This window comes from Saccoglossus kowalevskii, chromosome 1, assembly GCF_978046115.1.
Source record: "Saccoglossus kowalevskii chromosome 1, keSacKowa6.1, whole genome shotgun sequence".
Taxonomy (NCBI): domain Eukaryota; kingdom Metazoa; phylum Hemichordata; class Enteropneusta; family Harrimaniidae; genus Saccoglossus; species Saccoglossus kowalevskii.
Window position 1 is genome coordinate 11,985,233 of NC_140641.1, and position 10,511 is coordinate 11,995,743.

Consider the following 10,511-nt stretch of genomic DNA (forward strand, 5'->3'; position numbering starts at 1 on the left):
CTCACCAGAACGTTTTACCGCTAGGGAGATTTTTCGCATGACACCGGGCTTCAAAAGAACAATTACAAGTTTGTAATTTCGTACGAATTACGACATTTAATGTGAAAATGCTTTATACACTTACAAAAAATAATATCTTTGTACAAATTACGTAAGAATAAAATAGCTGACTACGTTTTACACCTTGCCCATGTCTACGAAATTACGTTTTTTTATTTATTTAAATTACATTATTACGAAAATAAAAATAAAATTGTTTAAAGCTTATGAAAATACCCCTTGCCGATCCTCATAGATTCAATTATTAACATTCTATACTTCTTGACCAATTGTCATGAGACACACTGCTGCCCTCAAATCCCTGAAGTATAGAAGCATCATTGTGACATATCGCCTGTAAAATTCATCGGAGTGTACGGCTCAGTGTTCTCGTGGGTTTGCCAGCCCTACTGATGCTTCAGTTTCCGATTGAATAACTAATCTTCTCACATAATATCGTCACGTACGACGTTATCATGTAATATGTTTCAAAAATGATTAGTCGCGTATCTTACAGTCATATGCTCGGCGTCAGTGCATTTATATTGGCTACATAAGTAGCATACCTGGAACAGAGAGTGCACATGTGAAACAGCGGCCTGTATTGAACGAACTGGACATTTTCCCGATTAAGATGAATGTAAGTTTTGTTGATTGGAATATCACGGCGTACTCCGTACAATACTTACGTCGTGTTTTAGGAGTGAGAGAAATAGTGTTCATCTGTATATCTACCCTTGTTATGCTCACTAACCTGGTAGTAATGATAGCTTTCATTACTTCGTACAAACTTGAAGGAACGCCTGGCTAATTATTTCATACTCAACCTTTCAATCAACGATTTCGTTTCGGGATTCGTCAATGCAACATACTATGCAACATATCCATTCTGTTATACGTATGAACCGTTGTTGTTGATGATTCTATCTTCAATGCAGTCAACCATGTATATGTGCTCGTTTGTGTCGATGTCACTGGTAAGTCTGGATCGATACATCTTTATCACATCGCCATTACATTACCATTTGCGAGTGACTGCCATACGAGTGAAGGCAGCAATCATACTTTCCTGGGTGATACCCATAATTACAGTGATAAATATAGCTGCAAGCAGAGATTACCGGCTTTCGATGCTATGCCTGAGTTAGCGCTGAATTGCATTCATGCAAGAGAATTATGACATTACACTTCTGTAATATCTAGGGTAATGGAGACATGTACGGTGATTATTTTACTATATACTGTAGACATATTGATCACAATATATGTTGATCTAGTCACAGCATGGTGAATTGATTACACTATATGAATCATATGACCATATATGGTCATTGAACATGTTAGCAATTTATCTTGTTCAATGCCTTCAATATAGGATTGATTCCATGTTTGTACTTCAATAGTGCCTGAGATATTAGTGATATGCACATTTAATGAGTTCTATGACCATATATGGTCAGTGAACATTTTACCCATTTCTCTTGTCCATTGCCTTCAATATAACGCTATTCCCATGTTTGTATATGCAATAGTGCTTGAGAATTTAGAGACATGCATATTTAATGAGTTCTATGACCATATATGGTCAACAAATATTTTAGTCAATTCTCTTGTCCATTGCCTTCAATATAGCATTAGTTCCATGTTTCTACATGGAATAGTACTTGACATATTTGAGACTTGCATATTTAATGAGGTCATATGACCATATATGGTCATTTAATGTGTTAGTCACATCTCTTATCACATAGCTTCAATATTGCACTGGTTGCATGTACCTATCTGCAATAGTGCTTGAGATATTTCAAACAGAATGTACAGGGCCCTCCCCCCTTTCCCATGATGCTTTGCATGGTACAATAAAAAAATGTGAAAAAACATTCTAAAATCATTTTCTAAAAAACGGCTCGTCGCCTGGAGAAACCGTTTGGAAAAATAAATACTATGGCACTTGATCTTTCAAAATATATGCAGGGTTAGTGAATTAGTCAAAAAATATGCAAATGAGATGCAAAACAAAATTTCTGAAAATTCTAGTAAAAAAAGTCACGTGACCGCTAAAGTTTTTTTTGATGATATTTTAGCCCTTGTTCCACTGCTGCTACCATAAAAAAACTGGGAGCACTCAGACCCTCAGAAAGGTGTGCAATTCGGCATTGAAAATTTCGCCTTTAATCCAAGATGGCGGCCGAATGACGTCACATATCGAAAATCGAAAACTTTGACGTTTTAGAGAATTGCATATAGATTATTTCTGTAAAGTATCAGGTCAAGTGGATAACCTGTCTTCGAGCAGAAGAGTTTTAAAAAACGGCAGAATAAGAATAATAATAATAATAATAATAATAAACTTTACAATTACAAAAGGCTTTCGATGCGGAAAAGCATCGAAAGCCTAATTATACCAAATATCATAGATCCCTTTTACGATGTAGTCGAAGATCCTCGTATTTTTATGGTGTCTACCTGGTCCAATTATGGTCATCATCACTGTGTCGACAATGCTATTTACCAGTGTTCGCATTTTAATCGAAGTTCGTAACAACAAAGAAAAATCAACAATCAAGTTATGACGACAACCACCCAGGTACAATCTTCCAAACCAGCAGTTGAAATTCGACGTTTGGTCAATACTGGTGTCTTGGTTTTAGTGTATTTGTCTATGTGGTTGCCGTATGTCATTATAGCAGCTATTGCTATTTCTTCATCACGAATGATCGACATTGATATGAGCAGTTTGGCGTTTTTTTTTTTATAATTTTAAATTCATGTATCAACCCTATGTTGTATGCAATGAATAGTGATTTTAAGAAAGCCTACCTTAAGTTATTACGTTTCATAATAAGGTGTCCATGAGCAACAACAATTACAATATAGTGATGTATCGTATGTACTTATTACAATTATGCTTCAATAATACAATTGTTGGTTTCTCATGCAACGTCAACTATCAGTCCAATTTTATATTTGGTATGATATGTTTCATCAATTTATGGTGATGTAAAACTACGAGAGTGAGTCAAAAAGTAATGTCATTTTCTTTATTTCATGTGACGATTTTGATAAGAATAACTTAAAGCAGTGAAAACAGCAGTTTCTTGTTGTTGAGGGGGAACCCCTGTGAACATTCGCCGATCATTACAAAATGTCTTTGAGGATAATACAATAGACAATACAATAGATTATAGTAAAGGTGGGTCCGTCGTCTGGAAAAGAACAAGGTGGGAACTGTGATTGTCTTCTCAGTCACTGAACAAGTTCAAGAAGCAAGTGTCAGCTTAAAAAAAACATGGCGACTCTCTTTTGGGATGCTCAAGGTGTCATTCTGGTAGACTTATTGCCAAAGGGAAAAAACAGTAAACTCTTAGGCCTACATTGATACCTACCCCGACGAAGCTAAGAACATGAATTTGACGAGTAAGATCCAACTTGCCAATCTACAATATCCTCTTTTGGCATGACAATGCTCAACCGCACCCAATCATCAGGACAGGGAAGACAGTCGCCCCATTTGGGTAGATAACTTTACCATTATCTTCCATACTCACCAGATTTAGCGCCTTCAGACTACCATTTCTTTGGCCTATGAGAGAGGGTGTGAGAGACCAACATTATTCCAGTGATGAGGAAGTGAAAACTGTATTGAAGAAGTAGCTCAAAAACAGTCAACATAATTTTACGGGGCAGGGATGGAACATGGTAGAATATTGCTAATAAGAGAAACATGTATGGATGTGATCTACAGAGGATCAACTTCATTTTGATGTAAGATAATTATAATTATATGTATACCTATCTAATGGCATAACTTGTTGACTCACCCACGTAAAATCCTCATAATAAATGGCTACTGCCATGGATATCAATGTGTTTCACAGTTATTGATTACAGAAGCACATTGGTGGAAACTATGAAGATATCGACGAGACAGATCTTTTATCATCTTTGCAGTCTTCTATACTTATATTAACTTTATTACATTACAAGGTTACGACAGCATGAAACATGTATTAGTCCTAAATGTATTTCAATAAATACAAACAAACATTCTAAGCTGTTGGTGGTTTAATTATTTGTACTAAGCAATCATTTATTAATCATCGGATTTATAAATTGTGCTGTAAACCTAATAATACAGTGACATATCACTACCCACACCATTTTCAATGTTACATTTGAATTACTTTTACGTTCACTCTTTTTCATTAATATATTTTAATATTTGTTTTCAAACTAAACATTGAAAATGACACAGTCCTCGTTTGTACTCGTTTTCCCAAATGATCCCTTATTAGCTAAACACCAAACATTTCAAAGGAAGGATGATCTATGAGAAAGAAACCAATTTCACGCAACGTTAACTGTTTGACTGTATTAACTGAAGTTGGTGTGGTTAGTATGATAGTAGACTACATAGATTTACAATTATTGTTGGCGGTAAGATGGTAGATACAAGACATTCTTGTTTATTATTATTTATCAGGACTTACACTCATAAGAATGGTGTCACACAAAGTATCAGTTCACGTTTGTGAGCTTCAATTAAAATACGAAACCCAGTAAATAGTATCATCATGTTAAAAGTGGCATCAATTTTAATTGGATAGATAGTAGATAGATTTTTGATTATATGATATTAAATATGGGTGATATTTGATGTAATTGTCACATAAAGCATTGTCTTCACTTCAAATGGTAATGCAATGTCATATAGATGTATCGTTCTAGTCTCATAAGTGATACTGATTCAGAAGGAGACAAAAAAAGCTGGTTATATTGCATACATAATCGAACAGATAGTGAATTAACCGAAAATGTTATAATTGGACCTATAATAATAAGAACAATGTTTTTGACTACATTATAGAAGCAAGGAGGACACATACACAGGCTGGCGGCGTTGCAGATACAATCGAACAGAAAAGGTAATGAGCGTGGAATAATTAGACTGGGATCCTCCAAGTGATAGGAAATAATAAAAGCTATACTAATAACAATTGCACAAACACAGATGGGCAGTACTAGTATTATCCTGAGATATGAATCAATCATGTCTTGTCAAGATACCAACGTGGAGTTGTAATCCCAATAAATTAATATGTATGATTAATTTTTTAGCCGAGCATGTTCCGTGTTAAATACGTTGGTGTAGCTAATACGTGCACTTCATCTACTCATAATTATTTGTTTTCCACAATGACAGATGTATTTTATTAGATGATTACATCAAGTTCAAAGCCATTGTTTCCTAAATAAATTGTAATTATATCCATGCTTATTTGTATAGTGTTCAATATGAATGTTTCTATTTGCACTAGCCCGGTGATATAGAAGGCCGGTGTCGATAAGATGAATATGCCTTCACTATGGAAAATTTCAAAGTACGGTTTTTTTTTTTTATTTCCCATACTATGTCCTCTTGATCAGATCATCTTAAGACTTGCTGGCAAGCAATGAGTTGGTAGTTTCCAAAAACCCATCGCAAGAATTTGATAGATCAATTCAACTGACTGAAACGCCAAAGTTAGCCAAACCCTTGGTATAATTGGGTAATTGTATGCTTTACCAAATGGCTATTGATCGTAGGGGATACAGATGTCTGTTGCTTTCCCACTGAATAACAGACAAACATCTGTTTAGTGCCGTTCCTGATCTTAACTCTTTCAAGTTTGTTCATGCACAGGGGTCTGACTGAAAAACACAGAAATTCCTTCTATTAGAAAACAAGAGTGCTACTACCTCATCAATCACTAAAGAGGGGGGCAAGGATTATTTTCGCTCAACGTAATTGCAATATTGAAAAAATAAATTCCGTAATTCTGTAATCACAGGCTAGACGTACAACGTAATCCATCAAATCTTTTATTCGTACACTGTAAAATGTGTCACTTTTCTCGGTACGTACAAGAATTTACGTCCAAATAAAAATTAAATTAAATTTTCGAAACTGTAAAACAACTAGATGACACAATTCACTGCAAAATTAAATTTTCACTGTAAACTGTAAAAACGTCTTTTTTCCTTGTAAATTGTAAAAACCTCTTTTTATTTTCCGTAAAACTGTACCAGCTACCCCCCTTGCCTCCCCCTCCACTAAACTATCGTCATTCAAAGAAACATATCCTTGTGTTGCATTTGTGTTTGGCAATATTGTTGGAAAAGATACTCTCTTAGTTGCCACCTTGGTCATACTGTTTCTGAATATTATAATTCTATTTTCCTCCTGCCTCAACAGTTGTCGCATTAGATTTTTCTTGTTTTTTAGGGCCCTGTCCAGAATGTTTATGTACTGTTGGCTCCTTATCCTACTTTTGAGGCGTCCATGAGTAGTGTTATTGGTGTTATGGAACAATCTGTGCACCCAGTCCTATGTTAGGTGAGCCAATCAAGGCTGACTGGACTTTACAGGGTGTAGGCTAATGATGTTCTAAAGCCTGAACTGTTGGCACTGTAAGACCTTGAGTTCAATGCCCCACACGGATGAAATCATTCATACAAAACTCATTAAAGCTCTTAGATGCATGATTGTTCTGGAGCGTAATAGGATTGCTTGATCTCTGATCTTGGTGCACCACTCTTATTAGGTCCACGTGAATGTCAAAATCCAACACTGAAAGTACAGGGTTCTGGATAAAAAAAAATGAGAGTTTACTTCTATGGCTTTTTCTACGAAACCTAAATTGTGTGGATACAGGACATAATAATCATAGTTATTTAAAATTATAAAAAAAATCTACACATTACACTAATATAATTTACTAATTTTAAATTTGCTTACACAGCAGACAGACAGACGGTAGCTAAAATGTGCAGCATCTTGATTGGTGAGTAGGTACACATTTCTCCTTTGTTCTAATAGCAGCCAGTGAGTAGCTTTTTGAAAATGTGTGAATGTACGTTATCCATTGGATCATTTGAATTGTTGGTGCAGGTGTCCCAGGTCGATGATCAGATTCGTAGAGTGAGCAACTCTCCCGGGCGAGTCACTCTATATTAAAACCTTACACCATGTGCGTTCTTGCTAAAAAATAATAGGCCCCTAGGGCTGGCACCACATTGGCAAACCATAGACCCTATTGCGGACGCAATGTAAATTTAGTACCCCCTAGAGCAGACATATTGAAGAAAAAACACCTCCTATTTCAGACACATATTGAGAACATTCTACCCCATATTGCGAGCATTCTATGCCGTTTTTGCAATCAAGTGGAGTGTGATCAACTCAAACAAGTTACTATGTATGCAACTCCTGTTGTTGTTATTCATTGTTAGATGAAGAAAGATGAGAACTATTGACATGATTATGAATATGATCATTTATTTTATAGTTTAATACACAATGCACACGACTTTGCCAGGATTCTTACTTCATCAGATATCATTGCGCAATTTTATGTTTAGCTCCAAGTGACTTTGGCATGAATACAGGGCAGAGAACCCTTAAAAAAGCAGGAGCTGAATGCGAATGAGACCGAGGCGCGAAAGAAGTTTCAGAAATGTGGATGACTCCGGGGAATGACTTTCTGTATGCACCTTGTTGTAATCGACGAAACGAAACAAAACGGGATAACACACATAATAAAATTAAACTGTAATCAGTGAAAATGGGTTTTATACGCACAATATTTACAAAATATTCGCCGAAAATAATAATATTTAATACGTATATGGCTCGTTTCGCTAATTACAAATAATCAAAAATCTGTATTAATCTATATTAACAGCCGGCGGTTGAAACTTGACTAGTATATTCACCTTTCAGTAGTGCATATATAACAACATAACACATATTCAAACATCTGTAATCAGCAAAACAAGGGTCTGACACGTACAATATTCACAATTGTCTGTCAAAACTTGACCAGTATATTTACCTTTCAGTCGTGTATATAACACCATAAAACATTTACCGCAACGGGATTTTAATTAGTGAATGGTTCGTTTCGCCAACTATAGATAAATGTTTTATAAAGTTTTATACACGACTGAAAGTTAAAAATACTGGTCAAGTTTCGTGCAATATTTGTGATTAATTTATTAAGACCCTGTTTCGCCGCGTGATTGCAGAATTTTGATTATCTGTAATTAGCGAAACGAACCGTTTACTAATTACAATCACGCTGTTTTCGGCAAATGTTTTATGGTGTTATATACACGACTGAAAGGTAAATATATTGATAGAATTGTGAAAAGTTTTCTTATTTATGCCATGGATTATAGAAAAGATTATGTAGATTAGATGTATTTCCTGTATTTAACTTTAAGCTCAACAGATTTTTTTTTTGTATTTTCTTTAAGTTTTAAAAAGTTTTATTTCTGTTTACTTCCTTTAAGTTTTAAAATGTTTTTTTTTTTTTATTTCACATACTTCATTTATTTAGTATGTGCTTTTTCCAATAATCATATTGCAGCTCCTAATTACTAATTAGTGAGCCCCTGATGTAAAAGTGTAGCAACAATAAATAAATAAAAATACTGGTCAAGTTTCGTCCGACAGTTGTGAATATGTCAGACCCTTGTTTTGCTGGTTTTCGATTATCTGTAAGTAGCGAAACGAACCATTTACTGATTATATTGTTATTATCGGCAAATGTTGTATTTCGTTATATACTCTACTGAAAGCTAAATATACTGGTCAAGTTTCCACCGACAGTTGTAAATTGTGTACGTGTAAGAACCTTGTTTCGCTGATTACAGATTTTTGATTATTAAATATTATTTTCGGCAAATATTCTGTAAATAGAAGGTAAAAAACACCCCGCTTTCCCGCTAAATTTGGAACGCACATGGAATAGTAACAACATATAGAGTGAACCCCCGGGGGCAACTCTATCCTCTTCATCAATGCTGTAAACTTGTTTTTTTGGACTTGTGTATTTTAGAAGAGGCAACTGGAGACTGTGATTCCAGTCCGTCCAGACTAGTCATACATTTACCTCTTGTGTACATACTTGACTAAATGCAGAGAATGCAGGTCACCAGGTACAGGTTCTAATTCCAAAATATGTTTTAAAGATACTGAACTACAAAAAAAATGCACATGAAAAGAGATGGCACACACGTAATGGTGACTGACAATTTGCAAACATGAAAACGTCTTAAAAATGACACTATAAAACGACAATATCTTTCATCACTAGCAGTGTAGAAGTAGTCCAGTCATCAGAAAGTGCAGACATCTCACTGGCAGACTTGTATGTGAATAGTTCTTAAAATTTATGGACGCCCTAAAATTGATGACTATTCCTATCACAATATTTTTAACATTTTGATAACTTATATTGATATATTGGTAAGTATGTCCAAGTGAGGTAATGTTGCGGACCCATTTCCGTATTGTGATGTTATACATCAAATTCAAAATAGAATATAAAGTTCAGTAATCTTTCCATTAATGCCAAATGTATTATAGTTATGAGTAATTATGAGTGCATTTTGATGGTATTCCATAAGACCGCAATTATCACTATTAGTCCACTTTAAGGTAGTTTATGGTACCTACCCTACATTTCAGAGGACAATAACTGGACAACAACCCTAAGCCCAGATAGAATACAAACATATTGACATAATTGTTCACAAAACATAGCTTGTCTACATAATATACAACTCCCTATAATCAATGTCCTAATGTACTCTCCAATATTGCGTGTTTCATCCTAGCTTCTGAAGCAGGGTTGATTGAAAGTGTAATTTATATCAACAAGGCACTATACTTCTATTGTTGATTAATGGAGTCCTCTGGTGTTACAGTTACAACAACTGACAATATACATAACTTCACCAATGTAGAACTTGGTAAGAATAATCCTTCCAAGTGAAAAACAAGCAATACGCTGCTGTGGTCGTTTTCAGACTTGCGCCATCCCTATCCCTCTGCCACAATGAGCGACATTTCAACACTATGGTCAGGTGCATTCACAAGAAAGGGGTCTTCACAGGGAGGCAACTTCAATACTGTCAAACTATTTTGAAAGTTGGTGATCCCAAGATGGTCCTAGACATACGCCTTACAATCTGCTTCATTCACCTAACAGATGTCAGTCTTTTTTCTCTAGCTCTGTGGAGACTGTTAGTCTGACCTAATTAGACACCTACTGTTGTTGCCACACTCGCAGTTATTTCAACCAATCACATCCCGGTGTTACTAGTACATGTAGTAGTTTGTTGTTTCATTGTAACTTGCTTGTAATCAAGTGAAGCAAATAAACAGTTGAGTTATTGTTACCGCAATCTCTCTATTCCGGGTTTCTACCCGCAAACGACTCAACTCACGTGTCCATGCAGACACCCAGTTCCAAAAAATCTGCATTTGTGTAGCCCTTGTTATGGAAATCATACACTTACAATGACCTTCTCCCTCATTCTTGATAGTGTCTGTATTCGCAGACGAGGCCATATCGTGGCGGAATAAAGCATCACCAACTCGTCTCACAAATCTTAACCAGATTTTGTCTGTTGATCCACTGCCA

General features: G+C 35.5%; 1 long non-coding RNA gene across 1 annotated transcript; it reads right to left on the reverse strand.

The window, feature by feature from the left end:
• Positions 1-3,066: 3,066 nt before the first annotated feature.
• On the reverse strand, positions 3,067-3,524 carry LOC144353781 (uncharacterized). The gene is made up of 2 exons (XR_013420854.2): positions 3,426-3,524; positions 3,067-3,245 (listed from the first exon to the last, which is right to left on the reverse strand). It is a non-coding gene; the product is annotated as an uncharacterized LOC144353781 (long non-coding RNA).
• Positions 3,525-10,511: the final 6,987 nt, after the last annotated feature.